The following is a 21,243-nucleotide window of genomic DNA, read 5'->3' as shown; positions in this document are numbered from 1 at the left end:
AAAATGAGTCAGTTGAATCCCCAGGTAATTCTAATGTTCAGTCAAGATCAAGAAATACTTTTACTGGAAGTGAGGCCCTGAAATCCTTAAAGAACCAGGAAAATCATCATCTACTCACAGTTGCCAGGGACATCAGCTGGGTAGCTTTGGGACTCATTTTGGAGAATGGATCTCCTGGGAGCTTGCTGACTCTTTTGTGAGAAAATCTTTCTTCACATCCCAGCAGGTCAGGAGCATTAGAGGCAGAGACCTTACCAGCAACCTGTCCTGTAGCGAAGTTTGTATAGTGATGTCTCTAGGCTTGGGTATTTAACAGAAAGATAGAGATAGAATGGTGGCCATTGAGTATGTTTCCAAGCCCATCTATAGAGGGTATAGGCTGAATATCTTTTTTTTTTTATTATTTATTGTTCAGTAACTTCAAAACCTCAATTCTGAACCTTAAGGTCAAAGCATTTAGAGAAGGTCAAAAGCTCTCATTAAAGAATCTGATAGTTTGTATTTTACTTAAGCCAGCGATTAATTGTGAGAGCTTGGGAAGTACGTTAAATGAGGCATTCCTAATCTGCAAAATGGACAAAACAGTACCTCCATCTTACGGTTAGTTAGGATGACTACTCATATAGGAAACATTTAAGTAGTACCTGATACAAAGTCCTTGATAAATGAGACTGTTTATTCCTGATCAGGCAACTGAGTGCTATAGACTTAAGTGGGCTTGAGTTTTTAATTGGTTAACATAAAAATTGCACAGTACACATTTTCTATGATGCTAAGAGATACTGTGGTATTTTTTCTTTAAACTGCTGCTGTTATCTATAGGTTATGTCTATATAGTGCAGTTAGATTGATTTTTTTTCCATTCAATTCTGCACTTTGTTTTTCAACTGGGCTAATGGGCAATTGCAGAGATATTGATGGAAGTTACTGAGCTTCCTTAAGACAACCAAGCAAACACATCCATCTATTGCTCCAGAGGAAGCAGCCCTATTGCAACTGCCAGAAAGCATTTGAGTCAGAAAATGCTGTTAGAAAATTCTGGCTTCTCCCATCATCCCTTAACCCTTAGCTTTCAACTATTTCTAATGATTTTGAATTATCTGCAGACTCACTGGTATTGAACAAGAAATGAGGACGATGTATCAGTTATCTATGGCTGTGTAAAAAACCACCCCCAAATTTAGTGGCTTAAAACAACAAATACTATATTTGTTCCTGGTTCTGTGCGTCAGCCATCTAGACTAGGCACATTCAGGTGGTTCTTCTGCTGGTCTTGGTTGAGGTCACTGTGTGGCTGCAGTCATCTGGAGGCGCCTCTGGGGCTGGACGGTCTAGGTTGCTCTCCCTAACAGGTTGGGCATGCTGGTTCTGGCTTGCAGCTGGGTCACGCTTCTCCAGCAGCCCATCTCAGCTTTCTTCACATGACAGCAGCATCCAAGTGGCAAGAACAGATGCCGAAAGACCGCTTGAGGCTTAAACTCAGAAGTTGCATGACATCAAAGCAAGTCAAAGGCAAGCCTAGAGTCAAGTTGTGAGGGAATAGACTCCATTATTTAGTGGGAAGAACTGCAAAGATATTGCAGCCATTTTAATCTACTGCAGGAAGGGATGGGAAGAAAGAAAAGAAGTAAAGGAAGCAAACATTTACTGAGTACCAACTGGGCTCCTCATCAGACCCCTTTCAATAATGATAGCCAGCCTGTACTGAGGGCTTGCTGTGTGCTAGACACTGTCAACACTCAGATGCATACCTCATTTGTGTTCCTAACAATCTTAGGAAGCAAATAGCATTATTATCCCCATTTCCAGATGAGAAATCAGAGAGTCTAAGAATCTTTTTCAAAGCAACATCACTTGTCAGTGGCAGAGAAGATATTTGATTTTGGATTTATCTTATGCTGAAAGGATGCTCTTGATCCTTATTCTCTTACAAATAAGAAAATTCATGGGAAAACTCATTGTCCTCTTTGTTTCTCTTTCCTTGGCTAAGAGGCTGATTGACTGGCAGCCAGCAAAGTGGCAGTTGGCAGGTGGCAGTTATCAGCAAATAAAACTATTTTATTTTCCTTATGGATCCTCCAAAAGACCTGAGGCGTTTCATGTTCTCTGTCTCTGTATCCTGCCTGTTGGGATCCTTTGATAACACCCCGTTACACCAGGTCGACACTGTTTCTCTTTATAGAATTTTTCAGCCTGGGGGACAATGCTGGTCCAAGCTGCAAGGGGACCTGGGTGGGGACACCTACCCTATCAGGGCCAGCTGCACCAAACGTGCTCTTTCTTGGTTTTAAAGTCTGAGCTTATCAATTCTAAATATAACGACGACCCTAGGAAACCAGCAGGTGGATTGGTTGTCAACCCACCACAACCTGTAGCCTCTTGACTCCACTTCTTCTTGGGAATGATGGCTTCTCCTCCCTCATGTACACTAAACTCTCATTTTACCCCTTTTCCTAGACCACATTGCTACCCCTGGTTCTACTGCCTTCTTCAGGGAAAAGGACATTTTTGTGGTTCTACTGTGATTTTTCTCCTGAAAACTAAGTGATTTGCTGGCTCCTCTGCTACTAAAGTAGATAAATTTTTTTTAAAACCCAAACAAATTAAATATTCACTGAGGCATCTGCTACAATACATTGTGATTTTTACTTTACTTTGGAATAGTTCTTTACCATTTTTTGAGTCAAGGTTATTACAGGGAATCCGATGAAATGATCTTACTGAGAAAATTGTACATGCCCAAATACCCAATTTTGGAAGCGTTTGTAGCCTGGGTGTCTGCAAAGCCTGGGTTAGGAAGACACGCTGTAGAAGAATTTGAGTCAATGATTCAAAAAAGGGAGCAGACCAGAGCCACAAACTGTGCGGTCTCCAGACCAGTGGCTCTTGACCCTGGTTGTTCATTAGAATTGCATGGCGAGATTTCAAAATTGAAGATGCCCAGGCTGCCCCCTCGACCAGCTAAATCAGAATTTCTGGGAGTGGTTCTCGTGCATCGGAATTTTTTAAAGCTTCTCAGGTCATTTCAAATTGCATCCAAATTTGTTAGACCGACACCACTCAAAACGCAGCTCAGACCCTTACTAGCTGCCTGACCTTGGGAATCACTAACTTCCACTGCCAGCCTTAGTTTTCTCAACTCCAGAATGTCGATGATGTTGATACTGAACTCATAGGGTTGTTTGGAGGAAATAAATGATTTCCTGTATTTAAAGTTCTCGGAACCGTACCTGCCACGTAGCATGCCCTCAATAAAGTTATTAATATTTTTATTAGAAAATACAATGAGTTGACCACCATCCTTCCAAACTGTATTCAAGGACATCACTCACAAGCTGTTGTATTGTAGTACCAAGGACTCATACTCAATCCTGTTTTCATTTTCATTTTTATTTTTTTAACATAGGGAAAACTAAGAGTGAGTATGCCTGGTTGATGGCTTCAGGGGTTAGCAAGTGCCGTGTTCGCATTTCGAGGGACTGTTGAATCTTCTTCTATAGACTTAGGGGTCCTGCACTCCAGCTGTTCAGTGTTCTCTGGTCAAAGGTGTTACATTGAGCCTTGGAGCTGGTTTTAAATTCTCTGGGTGCAGACTCCACGTGCTCTCTGGGATGTGTTTTATCTCCAGTGCTTCTTCGATCTTTCCCCCTACCAGGGTAGCTCTGAGGGCTGGGAGGTTGTCTGCGAGCCTCTGCTGGCAAAGGTGTCTCTTGCAGGAGATGTAGGACTTTCTGATGTAGGTGGAATTTTCTGTACACAGACAGTGCCGCCAACTTCCCCATAAAATAACTGTGACCGACAGCTTTAGCTGAGACACTTTGAAGATCTCTTTTGCCAAGCTTGTAAACATAAACCTCATGTTCCACTCCAAGTGCACCTCCAATAGTCAGAAAACAGACACTGTGACAGTGTGCGCCCTAAAACATCAATCACGTCTTGCAACTATATTCCGTCTGCACGAGGAATTTTAGAGAAATAGCATAGGCACAGAATTTAGCCAGGCTCTGGCCTGAGGAGACAGATGATTGAAATGAAAGGCTTAGAAGAAAGCTGGACTGGTAATCATAAAATAAATTAATGTACAGCTTAATTCTTTTTTTAAAAAAACATCTTTATTGGAGTATAATCGCTTTACAATGGTGTGTTAGTTTCTGCTGTATAACAAAGTGAATCAGCTGTATGTATACTTATATCCCCATATCCCCTCCCTCTTGCGTCTCCCTCCCTCCCACCCTCCCTATCCCACCCCTCTAGGTGGTCACAAGGCACCGAGCTGATCTCCCTGTGCTATGCGGCTGCTTCCCACTAGCTATCCATTTTACATTTGGTGGTATATATGGGTCAATTCTACTCTCTCACTGTGTCCCAGCTTACCCTTCAAAACAGAGCTTCCTTAGGCAGTCAAGGCTGATTCTATTGAGAGCCCATCACTATAGCCTTGGAAGGACCAAGAAATGTTGGTGAATAGAAATTGCTGTACAGGCTATTCCTGAAACTTAAGGGAAAAATGAGTTGTTAGAGGAAATCAGTGTTCCCTAAATGTGACTGCACGTCAGAAAACAGTAAAAAAATTTTAACTGTATATAATGATATATAATGTATAATTCATGTAACATTTTTGTTTTGAGATATAAATGACATATAATAAAATGCATTAAATCTTAAGTATTCAGTTGATGAGCTGGGATTATTGTAGCCAATCACATTACCACCAGCCAAAGTAAGATAAAGAACCTCTTTGTCACTCTAGAAAGTTACCTTATGCTCCTTTCCAGTCAGTTCTCTTCTCCCCTGGAGACCAGCACTTTCTGACTTCTCTCACAATAAATTAATTTAGCTTGTTCCCCTACAGTGTAGCCTATCTTGGGTCTGGCTTCTTTTGCTGAATGTAATGTTGGTGAAATTCAATTTTATCGTTGTGGGACACTCATTCATTTTTATTGCTGAATGGTGTTCCATCGCATGAATATACCACAGTGTCTTTATCTGTTCTCCTGTTGACGGACATTTAGATTATTTCCAGATTGGAGTTGTTTTTCTAAGGCTTTTATGAACATTCTTGTACAAGTCTTTTTGTGGCCACATCCCTTCATTGCTCTTCAGTAAATATTTAAGAATGAAATTGCTGGATCATAGGGTAGATATATATTGTTGAATTTTATAAGAATCTGCAAAACAGTGATTGTACCATTTTATACTCCAACCAGAAATGTATGGGATTCTTTTTTTAACATATATATATATATATATATATATATCACTAAATATATATATTCTTTTTCAGAGTCTTTTCCATTATAGGTTATTACAAGATATTGAATATAGTTCCCTATGCTATACAGTAGGTCCTTGTTGTTTATCTATTTTATATATAGTGGTGTGTATCTGTTAATCCCAAGTTCCTAATTTATCCCCGCCCCTCTTTCCCCCTTGGCAACCATAAGTTTGTTTTCTATGTCTATGAGTCTGTTTCTGTTTTGTAATAAGTTCATTTGCATCATATTTTAGATTCCACATACAACTGATATCATATATTTGTCTTTCTCTGTTTGACTTCATTTAGTATGATAATCTCTAGATCAATCCATGTTGCTGCAAGTGGCATTATTTCATTCTTTTTTATGGCTGAGTAATATTCCATTGTGTATATGTACCACATCTGCTTTATTCATTCATCTGTCAGTGGACACTTAGGCTGCTTCCATGTCTTGGCTATTGTAAATAGTGCTTCTGTGAATATTGGGGTATATGTATCTTTTCAAATTAGAGTAGAAATGTATGTGACTCTTGAGTAGCTTTTCAAAATTAGAGATGTCTTTCCTCCCATCTCATTCAGACATACTGTTTAAGATGCTCTAAGCATTTGTGGATAGGGTTTTGTATACTTACAGTCTATCCAGGCAAATATTTAATTAGCAATCTCACAAAAGATCCTAAGATTAATAGTGAGCACGTGGATTTGTATGATTGTGTATTTCTCATGCTTCAGGTTTCTTTCGCATTCATTAGTTCAGCAGTCTTTTTTTTTTAGTTGAGACATAATTCATTTTTTAATCTTATTTTATTTTTGGCTGTGTCGTGTGGCCTGTGGGATCTTAGTTCCCCAACCAGGGATCGAAACTTTGCCCTCTGCAGTGGAAGTGTGGGGTCTTAACCACTGGACCGCCAGGGAAGTCCCAGAGATATAATTTACATACCATAAAATTCAGCCTTTAAAAACTGCTCAATATGGTAGTTTTCAGTACAATACCAAAGTTGTGCAACCTTCACCACTACCTGATTCCAAAACACTTTCATCATCCCAAAAGGAAACCTTGTACTCATTAGCAGTCACTTTCCATTCTTCCCTTCCCTCAGCCCATGGCAACTACTAATTAATTTTATGTCTATGGATTTACCTATCTTGGGCATTTTATATAAATGGAGTGATACAACATGTAGCCTTTTGGGTCCGGCTTTTTTCACTTAGCATAATGTTTTCAAGGTTCATTCATGTTGTAGAATGTATCAGTACTTCATTCATTTATATGGCTCAACAATATTCCATTGTCTGAAGATCCCAAGTTTTATTCATCTACTCATCAACTGATGGATATTTAGTTTGTTTCTACTTTTTGGCTATTATCTATTATGCTCCTGCAAACATTTGTGTAAAAGTTTTTGTGTGGACATATATTTTCAGTTCTCTTGAGTATATAACTAAGAGTAGAATTGTTGGATTTTATGGTAACTTTATCTTTAACCATTTGAGGAACTGCCAGACAGTCTTCCACAGCAGTGTGTGAGGGTTCCAGTTTCTCCACATTCTTTCCGTAACTTGTTATTATCTAGTTTTTTAAAAACATTATTATTATAGCTATCCTAGAGGGTACAAAGTTGTATTTCATTGTGGTTTTGATTTGCATTTCCCTAATGACTAATGATGTTGAACAACATTTCATGTACCTATTGGCCACTTGCATATATGTCTACTCAAATCCTTTGCCCCTTAAAAAAATTGGGTTCTTTGTTTTTATATAATTGAGTTCTAAGAGTTCCTCATATACTATGAATACAAGTCCCTTCTCAGACATATGATTTACAAATATTTTCTCCCATTCTGTAGGTTGTCTTTCTACTTTCTTGACAGTATCCTAGCACAAAAGTTTTTAATTTTGGTGAAGTTCAATTTATCTTTTTTCTTTTGTTGGATGTGCTTTTTTTGGTTATATCTAAGAAACCATTGCCTAAACCAAAGTCACAAGATCTATGTTTAAGGTTTCTTCTTAAGAGATTTAGCTGTTACTCTAAGGTCTTTGATCCATTTTGCATTAATATTTTTATATGTTGTGAGGTAGAGATCCAACTTCATTCTTTTGCATGTGGATATTCCCTTGTCTCAATACCATTTGTTGAAAAGACTGTTCTTTTCCCATTGAATTGTCTTGGCATCCTTGTTGAAAATTGATCATAAATATAAGGAATTATTTTTGGAATCTCACTTCTATTCCATCTATATGTCTATCCTTATGCTAGAACCACATAGTCTTGATTCCTGTAGCTTTATAGTAAGTTTTGAAATTGGGAAGTGTGAGTCCTTCAACTTTGTTCTTTTTCAAGATTGTTTCGGTTATTCTGGCCGCTTTGCATTTCCATGAGAATTTTAGGATCAGTTTGTTAATTTTTGCAAAAAAGTCAGTTGGGATTTTGACAGTGATTACCTAGATTTTGTAGATCAGTCTGGGGAGTATTGCCCTGCAGTGGACTCTAGGTTGCTGGCTTTCCCTGTAATTGTGGCTGTTAGTTTTCAAGGCTACCGTGGAGCTGAGTAGAGGATATGGGTATGGAACAAGTTAAAACACCATAAAGCTCTCTGTTCTTACCAAGATTCAAACATTTTTATTGAATAGACACTCTCTACATTGTTCCAAGACTTTGATTAATTTTCAGAGTTCTTAAAAGTTTATTTTTATTTTTTGCCAGTGTTCTTACTGCTTTTACGAAAGAGAGGATTTTCGAAGGTCCTTATTCCATCTTTCCTGCTGATGTCGCTCTCAGTTCCTCCACCTTTTCAACTTTGGGATTAGAAGTCCTGCAGAACAGTTCTGGCTTAGTCATCTGTCAGCTGGTGACCCTGAGGAAGTTACTTAACCTCTCAGAATCTAAGCTTTTTCTCCTGTCCAATGAAGTTCCACTGCAGGATGTGCAGGAATATTAAATGACATATGAGACTGCAGTGCAAACTCTAAGAGCTCTATGTGTGTATATATATATATATATATATATATATATATATTTTTTTTTTTTTTTTTTTCCCCTAGTCTATGCTTCAAGGTGAAGTTCAGTAATACCAGTATGCATTGATTTTTTTCTTCTTCTGGATCTCAAGATCCCTAACATCTGATCACTTCTTCTTGATCCCCCTGTATCCCCAGATTGGCACTTCTCTTTTTGTTCTCTGGGATTGAGCAGACTTTCAGGTGGCTCTGTGATTCCTGCCTCTTAGGATTCACACCTTTGTATAATCATCTCCCTTTGAACATGGGTAGAAACTGACTTCTAACCAATGGAATACAGCAAAGTGATGGAATGTCCCTCCCATGACGTTGCATTATACTGACTCTGTCTTGCTCATAGACTTGCTCTTTTCTCCTTCGCTGGTTTTGAAGGAGCAAATTTCCATGTGGTGCGACACAGCCTATGGAAAGGGCCACGAGGCAACGAACTGCAGGAGGCCTCTAGGAGCTGAGGGTGGCCTTTGGCCAACAGCCTTGTTGTGTGGCTGCCAGGAAATTCTGACAACTTGGGTGAATTTGGAAGCAGATCCATCAGCTGTCAATGACTCTTATGAGAACCCCCAAACCCAGATAAACCAAGTAAGATAATCCCTGCTTAGAAATAAATATTCTGAGATAGTAAGGGGGTCTGATTCTTACTGCTCACATATGAAGAAGGTGTTAGAAAACAGTAAGGAATCTAGGTTGTCTTCCTGCTGGAGAAACAGAAGATAAGAGACCCTCTTGTCCTTCACAGACAAATCACAAAGCTTCCTCTACCTGCTCCCTGCAGTTGGACAGCAGTTTGTCCTATTCTCAGTCCTTTCATGGCACCTGATGCAGGGCCCTCAGCCAGATGCCAGAGAGTCCTGGCTGCAGGGAGCAGCTGGTGGTCCTACTCCTCACGTGATTCCCCACAGTGCCAGGGAACATCACACCGGCAGGCACCTGCTCACACCTTCCGCATGCTGGATATAGAGAAAACCTCTGCTCCCACACCAAGGAATGCATCACCACATCTGTCTGGTGGAGTGGGGGCCTCTCCAGCTGTCTGGCACGTGACTGCCGCCTGTTCTTACAAACAAGGTACCTCCAGGGAGGCCAGCTGTGCTCCAGCAAATGACAAATGGTCCCCGAAGGTGGTGGAGATGAACGAATTTGATGAGCCATTATCCCAGCTGCTCTGTTTTAGCCTTGCTGCTGCAGGCTCCACTGTCTGCATCTCCAAACGCTCAGGCACGGCTCCAGGTGGAGGACAGGCTTTGTCCCACTGCAGGTGCCACTCACTGCTTCCCCTGCAGTTCTCCCTGGATCCCATCACCTGGCAAGTTAGCGTGGAAGCTGGTACAATTAGATGTCAGTTTGCCACCAGGTGGGCAGAGGCCCCCTCAGGGCTGTTGATTGTCATCTGAGATGAGAGCGGGGCTGCTCTATGCCAGCCCTGAGTATGCTCGGGGCTTTGGAGCCAGTCCAGGGCCTGCCATGCCTTTGTGATGCCTTAACAGCAAGAACTAGGGCCACCGTGGGCTCACAGGACAGTCCTGACCCCCCAGTTATTCTGTGTCAAAGTCTGCGCATGTGAGTGAGCTTATTTTTCTGGCAAGAGCCTTCATAGTTTCTATGATATTCGCTAATCAATAGTTACTGAGATTTTTTCCCAGCTACTGTTCTAAGCACTTAACATACCTTGATGCCCTTTAATTCTCATAATAACCCACTGAGGTAGGGATTATTATTATATTCATTTTACAGATGAAGAAATTGAGGGCTGGAGGTAGTAAGTTACTTGTTTAAAGTTGCGCATTGAAGAAGGTAGGAGGGCAAGGATTCAAGTTCAGGTTGCACCACAAGAGTGTCTGTGACCCCACAAAAGGTTGCGACGCCTTGCTTGAATGAGTCCACTTGGAAAATAACATGACTCCCCCCTTCCTGGCAGCTCGAGACACAGCTCTCGCTCACAACGTGGTTGTATCTCTTCCCATCCATCAGTGTGATGCATGGCATGACCTTTACAAGTGACTTGCTCCAGGACGTATTTCTGTATTTTTAAAGTTTCCCTTCTCCCTCCTTCCCACCCTTCCTTTCCTTCTTCTTTAGTGTTTAGAGTAGTCATTGACAGTATATAGCTTGATGACATTTTTCATACATGAACATGCATGTAACCACTACTCAGATCATGGTATGCAACTGAAGTCAGCAGACTTTTCCTGTAGAGGGCCAAGCAGTAATAATTTAGACTTTGCAGGCAAAGTAGTTGTTGTTTGCAATACTCAACTCTGCTCTTGCAGGGCACAAGCAGCCAGGTCCACATGTAAGTAAGTGGGTGTGGCTATGTCCCAAGAAAAACGTTATTGACCAAATCAAGCAGAGGGTCAGATTTGGCTCATGGCCTTAGCCTGTTGAATCTTGTTGTGGGATATTCCCAGCACCTCACAGAGCTCCCTTGTATCCTTTCATAATTGAGAGTAACCCTCCCCATCCATCCAGAGGTAACCACTATTTTGACATCTGTCATCAATATTTGTTTTTCCTGTTCTTGGACTTGGTGTAAATGGAATCATACTGTACGTATTCCTTTGTGTCTCTCTTTTTCTTTTCCACTCAACATCGTGTGTGTGATTCATCCATGTTGTTGTATGTAGCAGTATTTCATTTATATTTATTATTATTTCTTTGTAGGTCTCCACTGTGTGACTATACTATCATTTATTTATCTGTTCTCCTGTTGATGAAAATTTGCATTGTTTTCAGTTTGGGGCTATTATGAATACTCCTGGGTGAAAACAATTCTTCAGTTCCTTTTGAGGAGTCTATAAAAAGGCAAACAAAACTCTGGATAGTATCTTGATTGGTCACCATGTTAATTAAATTAATAAGTTGCCCTGGTGAGCACTTTGAAAACATATACCTGAATAGAAGCAGGGTTCAAGTCTGCTCACATTGTGGAGCCTCCCATCTTTCCCTACTCTTGTTTAGATAAAGTAAAGACACATTTTCAGTGACCATTTAATGAGTGCCCGCTCCAGGGTACAAGGCAATGGACTTGGAACCCAAAGGCCTGCCCTGTCACCTGGGGGATCTGTGCCTTTGACTATAGCAGGTAACCCCTCTGAGCCACTTTCCTCACCTGTGAAATGGTGGGGGCCCGTATGTGAGAATAAAATTGCTTGTGGGCTGTAAATTGCTACAGACGTGAGACAGTAGGGTTATTATACAGAGATATAGAAATATTGGTCTCTGTCCTCAAAGAGGACCCAAAGTAGTAAAAATAATGACCATAAAGTATGGCATGTGATCATGCCAAATAATCAACCCTGGGGAGGCTTCATGCTTGGACCAGCCACAGGGCAGGGGGGTGGTGAATATGGCAGAGTCCCCAGGGAGAGCCACCAGGGTTTGCTGATGGACTGAATATGGGGTGTGAGAGAAAAGAATCCAGGATGATTGCACGGTGTTTGCCTGAATCACAAGACCGATAGAATTGCCATTGACTGGTGTGGGAAGGCCGGAAGGAGGAGGTGGGTTCTGAGCTGTCCTGTGCAGATGGACAGGATTTCCCTAAGAGGAGGATATAGTACATTCTAAAAAGGGAAGTCCATCGCATTTAAAGGGGAATTGGGGAGACCTTTGGGGAGTCAGTTGGTCAAAGCTGAGGATGTAGGGAAAATGAACAAAACAGCAGGAAAAATGGTGACAGATCTTGTAGACCAGCTGATGAACATGGCAGTTGTCCTTGGTGCACAGGGAGACAACTGGAGAGCTTCAAGCCACAGGACCTTAGAGCCTTGGGAATCAGTCAATGAGACCCTAAACACTTCTTACTGACTCTCTTCTTCAGGCCAATTTGCTCAGTGAGTTAGTCTTTGAGGGGGATCCTAAATGATTGAAACTACTTTGAAAACAGAAACAAGTAATTGCTGTTGTGTTGATTCTCATATATCCAATATATCCCATGTCAGCCCCAAAAGCCAAAGCAGGAATTGTTTCTGGGGTCTTATTTGTAGCTGTTGGAACTGAAGTAGGGAGGCAGATGAGGCCATGCTTAGAAACACTCATTTCCTCAAATGATTCAAGAACCCAGTGTGTCCAAGGAAGGCCAAGCACAAGAGAAAATTTAAAGCAAAATAAACCATGATGCCCAAAGACCTGGGTGTGGTTCTTCTCCAAGCCACACAATCATTGTGTTATCTTGGGCAGATTACCCACTGAGCTTAGTGCCATGTTCGTCTGCAAAACCAAGGTGGTTGTCCCTTCTTGGCCTTCCTTCCAGGGCTGTAATAAAAGTCTAATAAGATGCTGTAAGTCAAACTCCATTACATGCTGCAATGCGCTAATCAGTCTCCTTGCAGAGCAATGAATTAGGGCAGCAGACCTGCTCTGCTGGCAGACCCTACTCGTTTCCTGCAGAGCCAGCCAGTCTGGTTTTGCAGACTCTTGAATGGGTGGCTTGTAATTCTGCAGGCCTCTGCTAGCACAGGGCTGGGACAGGCAGGGAGAAGAAAGTAAACATCAAGGGCTCACTTTAGAGGGAGGCACTGATGTGACAGTGGCTTTCTTTCTGCAGATGGAACCTGGCACCTTTCCCTTCTAAGCTCTTTACCAATCATGGCCAGTTATCCGAAGCTCTCTGTGAAACTTTAAGGAAACGTGAGGCTGGCTTTGACATCTTGGAAAGTGAGAGAATGATCCTCTTTTCTGTTTTTGGAGCACCTGACCTACCCTTGGGCAGGTCCATGGCAGCCCTGAATGCTACCAGAGGACCTTGCCTCCTCGGCTCCCTCCGCAATGCTCACCTGCCTCATTTCAGAAGAGGCCTGAGGGCAGAGCTGGGCCTTTTTATTGTCTTCGCTCCTGGGCTTCCCTTGCCTTTGAGGAAGAACCTTCTGGAAGCAGACACGTCTGCTTGTGGCAATGTATGCATAGTAATCACCATCCTCTTTTGCTAATTATCCAATGCCTCGTCATTAAAAAGGGAGCTGCCAAATCATTTTAACAAATATTTAGGGGCTTATAGGAAGGGATGGTTCATAGTTAAGAGCCTGAAGTTTAGCCTTAAGTGAAATTGGGTTCAAATATCAGCTCTGCCATTTATGGAACAGAGACAACCTTGGACTCATCGCTTCACTGTCTGAGCCTCACTTCCCTTGTCTGTGAAGTGGACACAATCATACCTGCCCTATAGGACTACTGTGTGGATCGTGTAACACATGTAAAATGATTCCAGTCATGCTTGGTACATGGTAGATGATCAAGAGGTAGTATTTTGAAAACGGAAGGTAGTCAGGAACTCAAGTCATTTTTCCCCCCGACATTCGCAGAAATGAGGGACTATGGGTAGATTTAAGCTGTGCTGGAGAATCAGGGTCATCTACTGTGACTGGTTGTCGCAGTAATTGACCCTGATTTGCTCATGCCTCCTTGTCCACGTGCCTGTGGGTCATGCCCTCCCACCCTGAGTCTGGATTTGTCCATGTGACTTGCTTTGGCTAACGGAACAAAAGCAAACATGATGTAAACCGAGACTTGAAAAGGGCTCATGTGTTAGTACTTGCTCCCTCCTGTGGCTCTTGGAGCCTTGTTGAGCAGCCATGTGAACAAGCCTGGACAAGCCTGCTGGAGGATGAGAGACACGTGAAGAGGTGAGCTGTCTCAGCAGAGGTCGTCCTAAATCAACCAACTCCCAGCTGGCCTGGCAGCTGACATTACTTTCATGGGTGAGCCCAGCTGAGACAAGCAGAAGAACCAGCCAGCTGAGCCCAGCCCAAATTGCCAACCTACGGCATCATGAGTAAATAGTTGTTGTGTTCAGCCATGAAGTTTTGAGTGGCTTACTATGTAGCTGTAGATATTCTATACACAGAATCTTTGAGTCCTTGGAGAAAACCCTTGGGTCCAGGAACACAAGGAGTCCTTATACCTGGAGATCAGAATTGTGCTGACCCAGCAACCTGGGCCTCACTGGGACACAGAGGAATGCATCAAAGACCTCTGGTAGAAACCTCTGCCTGGGCTTAGTCAACCTTCCAGCCTACAGTCTGCACCCACACACATCCCATGAAGCATTGTGAAACCTCACTCATCGGTTGCAGCTTGCAGCAGAAATCCTAGATATAATGATCAATTAGTACTGAGCCAAGTGTAGTCAGTAAAGAACAGCTCATAGGAGATCATCATTTTAGACGTAATTAGAGGTGGTTTGGTTTTATACAGATGCTATTTAGAGTCAATGAGCTCAATTCAGTCAATGAGTTCAACTTGATTTTTTATTTTCAGCCTAGAAAGTTGGGCTCTGTCCTTTATCACCTCCCAGGACTGGGGAAGAGATTTTAAGATTAGTTACATGAGACTGAATTTACCCTCTAAAAGGTGATCTTGCAGCAGCTGAAAGGGTGGTGAGTCTGAAAGGAAGTGTAGAATGGGCTGAGATTGGGTCACTCCCAGGGGCACTCAGGGGTGGGCGGGCAGGAACTAGGCAGGACTCCTCACCTGGCAGCCTGAGCTCTTATATGCTCTGGTCCATTTTCTGAGCATTGGGACCAGCACAAGTCCCATAGGAGAGGAGGGAAACCTTTGCATGTGTCAAGTCCAGTCAACTCTCTCTTGCCCAGGCTTGGCAAGAGGCTGAGGAGCAATGACGTCTTATCTTTTTAGTGTTAACAAGCAGTACTAACAACCCCCTCCCCCAGCTGTTGGAGAGGTGCTATGAATCCAGCACTTTATGAGCCTTGTCTCCAGTCATTTCAACGTAGCAGGTACTGTTCTCATTCCCCACTGACAGAGGGTCACCAGCTGCCCAGGGATGTTAAATAACTCACTCAGATACACACAACTGGTTGATATTCTAACCCGGAGCTCATGGCCCTTACACTATGCTCTACTGCCTCTTACACTAAGCCAAGCAGACCTAGAAGTACTTCCAGTGGTTATAAGGTCCAGCTCCTTCCTCCAGGTAAAACTAAGTCAAGAGCATCTTACCGTTTTTTTAAAAATTAATTTATTTTTATTTTGGCTGCATTGGGTCTTTGTTGCTGCGCACGGGCTTTCTCTAGTTGCGGTGAGTGGGGGCTACTCTCTGTTGCAGTGCGCGGGCTTCTCATTGCGGTGGCTTCTCTTGTTGCGGAGCATGGGCTCCAGGCACGCGGGCCTCAGCAGCTGCGGCACGCGGGCTCAGTAGTTGTGGTTTGCGGGCTCCAGAGTGCAGTCTCAGCAGCTGTGGTGCATGGGCTTAGCTGCTCCGCGGCATGTGGGATCCTCCCGGACCAGGACTCGAACCTATGTCCCCTGCACTGGCAGGTGGATTCCCAACCACTGCACCACCAGGGAAGCCCCACATCTTATCTTTATTATGTGCACTGGTCTGAGTCTGGTGAGCAGAGAAAATTCAGATGTTCATGGAGAATGTTACTGGCCGTCCCTTTTCTGAAATAAGAGGTTCCTCTGTGTTGTTAACCCAAATGTCTATTTTCCTCAATTCTGCTCTCAGTGGGTATGGAAGATCCATTCACACTGCCCTCATGGGAAAACTGAGAAGTGTAATTTCCTTCCTCTTAAGGCATCCTTTCGTCATTGACTCATTGTTCATTCATTCATTCATTCACTCAATTAAGCATTTATTATCTACTGTGCTTTCTTGCTTCTAATCTTGTTTCTGTCCTTAGCTTGATTGTCATGTAAGAGTTTCAACCCGTTTTTATATAGTCTGTAAAAGAAGTATAATAAAGTGGACTATAGCTGAGCCCAAAAGGAATTCAAAACTCTTGGGTACCTTAACCTTTCCGTAACCTGGGGAACTCCCATGTGTAACTGAAGTCTAAGCTCGTCATGCCTGGAGCAGGTGAGATTTGTGGTTCTTAAGACAAATGGCCAACAGGTATGTGAAAAAGTGCTCAATATCATTAATAATCAGGGAAATGCAAATCAAAGCCATGATGAACTATCACCTCATACCTGTTAGAATGGCTACTATCAAAAAGACAAAAGATAACAAGTGCCGACGAGGTTGTAGAGAAAAGGGAACCCTTTTGCACTGTTGGTGGGAAGGTAAATTGGTTCAGACACTGTGGAGACCAGTATGGTGGTCCCTCAAAAGCTTAAGAGTAGAACTACCATGTGATCCAGCAATTCTACTTCTGGGTATATATCCAAAGGAAATAGAATCAGTGTCTTGAAGAAGTATCTGCATTCCCATGTTCATTGCAGCTTTATTCACAATAGCCAAGATATGGAAACAACCAAAGTGTTTATTGATGAATGATATAGAAAATGATATATATGACATACATATGTACAATGAAATATTATTCAGCCTTAAAAAAGAAGGATATTTTTTTCATCCATGTGACAGCATGGATGAAATGGGAGGATATTTTGCTCTAACATAAGTCAGAGAAAGACAAATCCTGCATGATCTCACTTATATGTGGAATCTAAAAAAGTCAAACTCTTAGAAGCAGAGAGTAGAATGATGGTTACCAGGGGGTGGGGAATGGGGGAAATGGGGAGATGTTGGTCAAAATGTACAAAGCTTCATATATGGAGGATGAATAAGTTCTGGGAATCTAAAGTACAGTATGGTGACTATAGCTAACAATACTGTATTGTATACTTGAAATTTGCTAAGAGAGTAGATCAATTGTTCTCACTAAAAAAAAAAAAAAAAAAAGGTAACTACGTGAGGTGATGATTATGTTAATTACCTTGATTGCAGTAAACATTTCACAACATATCTGTGTATCCAAAAATCACATTGTACGTCTTAAATATATACAATCTTTAATTGTCAATTATACCTCAGTAAAGCTGGGGTGAAAAAAAGGTATGGAAGCGGTGGCCGTAAGGATTTTGCTTAGTGTGGGTCTATAGCAAGTATTCAATGAAGGACAACTATTGGTATTGTTATTTAATCAAACTGCTTATACCAACTGTGATAATTCATTCCATTTTGAGAACTTTTAAAATAAATCTGCTTTATATGGGGAGAAAATCCAATGGCTTGTGAGCTGGAGAGTACGGTTTTGAATACTGGTTCTGTCATTTATTAACTCCAGTGCTCAGGGGGACTTTTTAACCTCTCTGCCCCTTGGTGTTTTCATCTCCCCCCTGTAGGAACATTTACTGAGCGCTTCTTATGAACTCCACTTTTCGCTAGGTTTTCAGAAGATAAAAATATAGTTAAATTAAGATCTGGTTCTTGTCCTAGGGGTTCTTCTAGCCTAGCTGGGAAACTGAGGGGGAGTGGCCACAGGTGAAATCCTGGGAGGAAAAGAACTGTGTGGGTGGAGAGAAGTCCAGAGCAGGAGAAGATGAACAGGGCTTCACTAATCGTGGGACATCGGCTGAGCCTCCAAGGTGAGGGAGGTGTTAGGCACAAACCAGCTCCGAAGAAGGCCATGCAAGCAGGAGGTGGGAAGGGAACAGTGTGGACTCTGGCTGGAATAGCAGGGGTGTGTTCAGAGGAATTGAGGAGATAGTGGCCAGAAAGTGGCCAGAAGCACGTTGCCGCCCGTGTGGACCGCAGGAGGCCCTGTCCTCTAAGACAGAGCTGGTCTCAAAGAGACAAGCTAGGATTCCTGATTTTCATTTCAGACGACTCCACTTCTGATTTATCAAACTTCTAAGGTGCTTTCCCCAGGTCTATGCTTCCTGAAGGTTTTCCAAACAAATGTCAAGAGCAAAATGTTTTCCTTTCTTTCATGTTTTGGAGCCTGCCTTCTTTTCGGAGGGGGGCGGGTGGGTTGTGGGGAGCTTCGTTCTCTTTATTAATGTTGGATGAACATCTGTTCTACCTCCTTGCAAACGTACCAGGGGAGAATGGGTATGGACACATCAGACTCAAGACTTTTCAAAACAAGCTCTGGCTACCAGGTGAGAACAACTCGAAAGCTTTGCTTGGATCCAATGTGGTATAGCTGTCAGGGTGAGGAGTGTATCTTCTCTTGCTTAATAATTCCCTTAACACTTTACAGATCTCTTGTTGGTGTCTGAGAACACACACATAAAAAGTAGTTTAGAGCAAAAGTGGCTTTTTAGGGATTGGAGTAATCGTGGTTCTAAGCCACCAGGACTGAAAGGCCATATTGCCAAATACTCGGAAGGCACGTGAAGACTCGAGGGCAAGGTAACAAGGCTGCTGCCCTGCCTTCCTCAAATTTTTCTCTCAATCGGTCAAGAACAGTTTGGTCATAGCATACAAAATTAGAAAAGGTTGGTCAGAGCTTACAGAATTAGAAAAAGGCGAAGAAAAAAATAGTCACAGGGGCTTCCCTGCTGGCGCAGTGGTTGAGAATCTGCCTGCTAATGCAGGGGACACGGGTTCGAGCCCTGGTCTGGAAAGATCGCACATGCTGCGGAGCAACTAGGCCCGTGAGCCACAGCTACTGAGCCTGCGCGTCTGGAGCCTGTGCTCCGCAACAAGAGAGGCCGCGATAGTGAGAGGCCCGCGCACCGCGATGAAGAGTGGCCCCCGCTTGCCGCAACTAGAGAAAGCCCTCGCACAGAAACGAAGACCCAACACAGCCAAATATAAATAAATTAAAAAAAAAAAAAAGTCACAGTCATCTGGACAAAAGCTTAATCCCAAGAGCCTGGCTCCCTCATTTTTTAATAGAAAGATGAGAATAAATATGGATTCAAAAGAATCCTGGGTTCCCAGTTTGAAAGAAGAATGCTCTCCTGTTTTCTCAGGATTATTGAAGAGACTATTAATATACAAAGTAGGTCCTCCAGGTCACTTCTGTTTGTTGTCCTCCTAAACCAGATGAAAAGAGGAAGAGGATGAACAAACCAGAAGATGAAGGCAGGGACGGGGGCTGCATCCTCCCAGCTCCCACCATGTCCTCATGTGCGCTCCACCCCTCCATCCCAAAGGCTTGGTCTAGTGTTACTTCCTATGCCTCCCACTAAAGAAGACAGAACAAGCCTCACATATGTGGATTTTGTGTTTTAAATTTTGTGAATCTATTTGAAACCATAGCTAGAGGCCAAATTCTGGCTTGGTCATAGGGGCAAGATTTTTTTTTAAATAAGTCAAAAGCGATTGGCAAAGGAAGGTCTGCCAATTCATGGGTCACACCTCTACTGGCCTGAGCCCTGAGAATACACTTCCACTGGACAATGCAGTGGGCTTGCCCTGCAGGCGGGTCATGAAGAAACCTGAAGAAGAGAGTGCTGGTTAGCAGCTCTGTCCCCTCCTCTCCCTAAATTTGTTTTCCACATCTGACATCTCAACATGAAAGTGGTGAATTTAGGACTATGTTTAAGAACCATTAAAATATTCAAACTCTTTGCCTCAGGCATTCTCTTTTTAAAAATATTTTCAAAGTCAATAGTTCTAAATATGGGAAAAGTTGTATGCATGATGATATTCCTTAAATTTTATTTCTAGGAATGCAATTTGCAAATAATTTAAATGGCCAACAAAAGAGGAATGGTTCATAGTATATTCACTTGAGGGAATATTATAAAAAGCAAAATTTATTTGTATAATAAGAAAAATTTTCCTATTATAATAATTTAAAAACAAAATATCAAATACTGGCAGAAAGCAAAAAAAAAAAACAGCTGTAGAAAAGCCTAATGTGTGCATTATTGTCATATTGTTATCTGGGGGATAATAAGATTATGAGTGATTGTCTTTTCCTTTTTCTACCATTTTCTTTTCCTGTTATTTTTCTTCCATAATCATGCTTGCTTTTTTTTTAAATAAATTTATTTATTTTTTAAATTTATTTTTGGCTGCATAAGGTCTTCGTTGCTGCCCACGGGCTTTCTCTAGTTTCTGTGAGCGGGGGCTACTCTTTGTTGTGGTGTGTGGGCTTCTCATTGCGGTGGCTTCTCTTGTTGTGGACCACAGGCTGTAGGCGCACGGGCTTCAGTAGTTGTGGCACGTGGGCTCAGTAGTTGTGGTTCGTGGGCTCTAGAGCGCAGGCTCAGTAGTTGCGGCGCACGGGCTTAGTTGCTCTGCAGTACGTGGGATCTTCCTGTACCAGGGCTCCAACACATGTCCCCTGCATTGGCTGGTGGATTCTTAACCACTGCACCACCAGGGAAGCCCTCATGCTTGCTTTTTAACTAGAAATAACATTTTAATGAAAAATGTTTAAGAAGCAGGAAGAATAAAACTCCTTCTCAAATTATTCTTTATTCCTTTACTCTAGAAAAATAACTACCAGACTTCCCTGGTGGTGCAGTGGTTAAGAATCCGCCTGCCAAGGCAGGGGACATGGATTTGAGCCCTGGTCCAGGAAGATCCCACATGCTGCGGAGCAGCTAAGCCCATGTGCCACAAATACTGAGCCTGCGTTCTAGAGCCTGCAAGCCACAACTTCTGAGCCCGCATGCCACAACTACTGAAGCCTGCATGCCTAGAGCCCGTGCTCCTCAACAAGAGAAGCCACGGCAATGAGAAGCTCGTGCACCGCAGTGAAGAGTAGCTCCCACTCGCCGCAACTAGAGAAAGCCTGTGGACAGCAATGAAGACCCAACGCAGCCAAAAAAATAAATAAATAAAATTTAAAAGTAAAATAACATTTAAAATTTTAAAAAAAACTTAAAAATAAACAAATAACATTAAAAAATAAATAAAATGTTAAATAAATAAATAATATTAAAAAAAAGAACTACCATTGTTATATTCCTTTTCTGCAGGGGTTACGTATCAACTGAATCGTTTTATCTTTTTTTGGTTAGGGTGTGATTTCTTTTCTTCTGGGCCCCTGACTGCTTTGAGCTGTGAAAATCCAAGGATTGTGCTACTATGTGACCAAGAACTCAAACGAGTTGCTCCTGCTTAAGTTAGCTTCGTTGTCTTTCCTTGAATTGCCTGTTTATTCTAGAACATACCGAGGTCTCAGAAAAATACTATGAAAGGGTAAAAGAAGGAATCTCTGTTCAATCCCTCTGTCTTTGACAGACATTCATGAAGTAGCTGCTTCAGGCCAGGCAAAGCCCTCACAGCAGAGCTGTACAAGGATGGTTTCCCTGGTAAGCG

Source organism: Eschrichtius robustus, chromosome 16, assembly GCF_028021215.1.
Source record: "Eschrichtius robustus isolate mEscRob2 chromosome 16, mEscRob2.pri, whole genome shotgun sequence".
In the NCBI taxonomy this organism is placed as follows: Eukaryota; Metazoa; Chordata; class Mammalia; order Artiodactyla; family Eschrichtiidae; genus Eschrichtius; species Eschrichtius robustus.
This window is presented reverse-complemented; position numbering follows the sequence as displayed.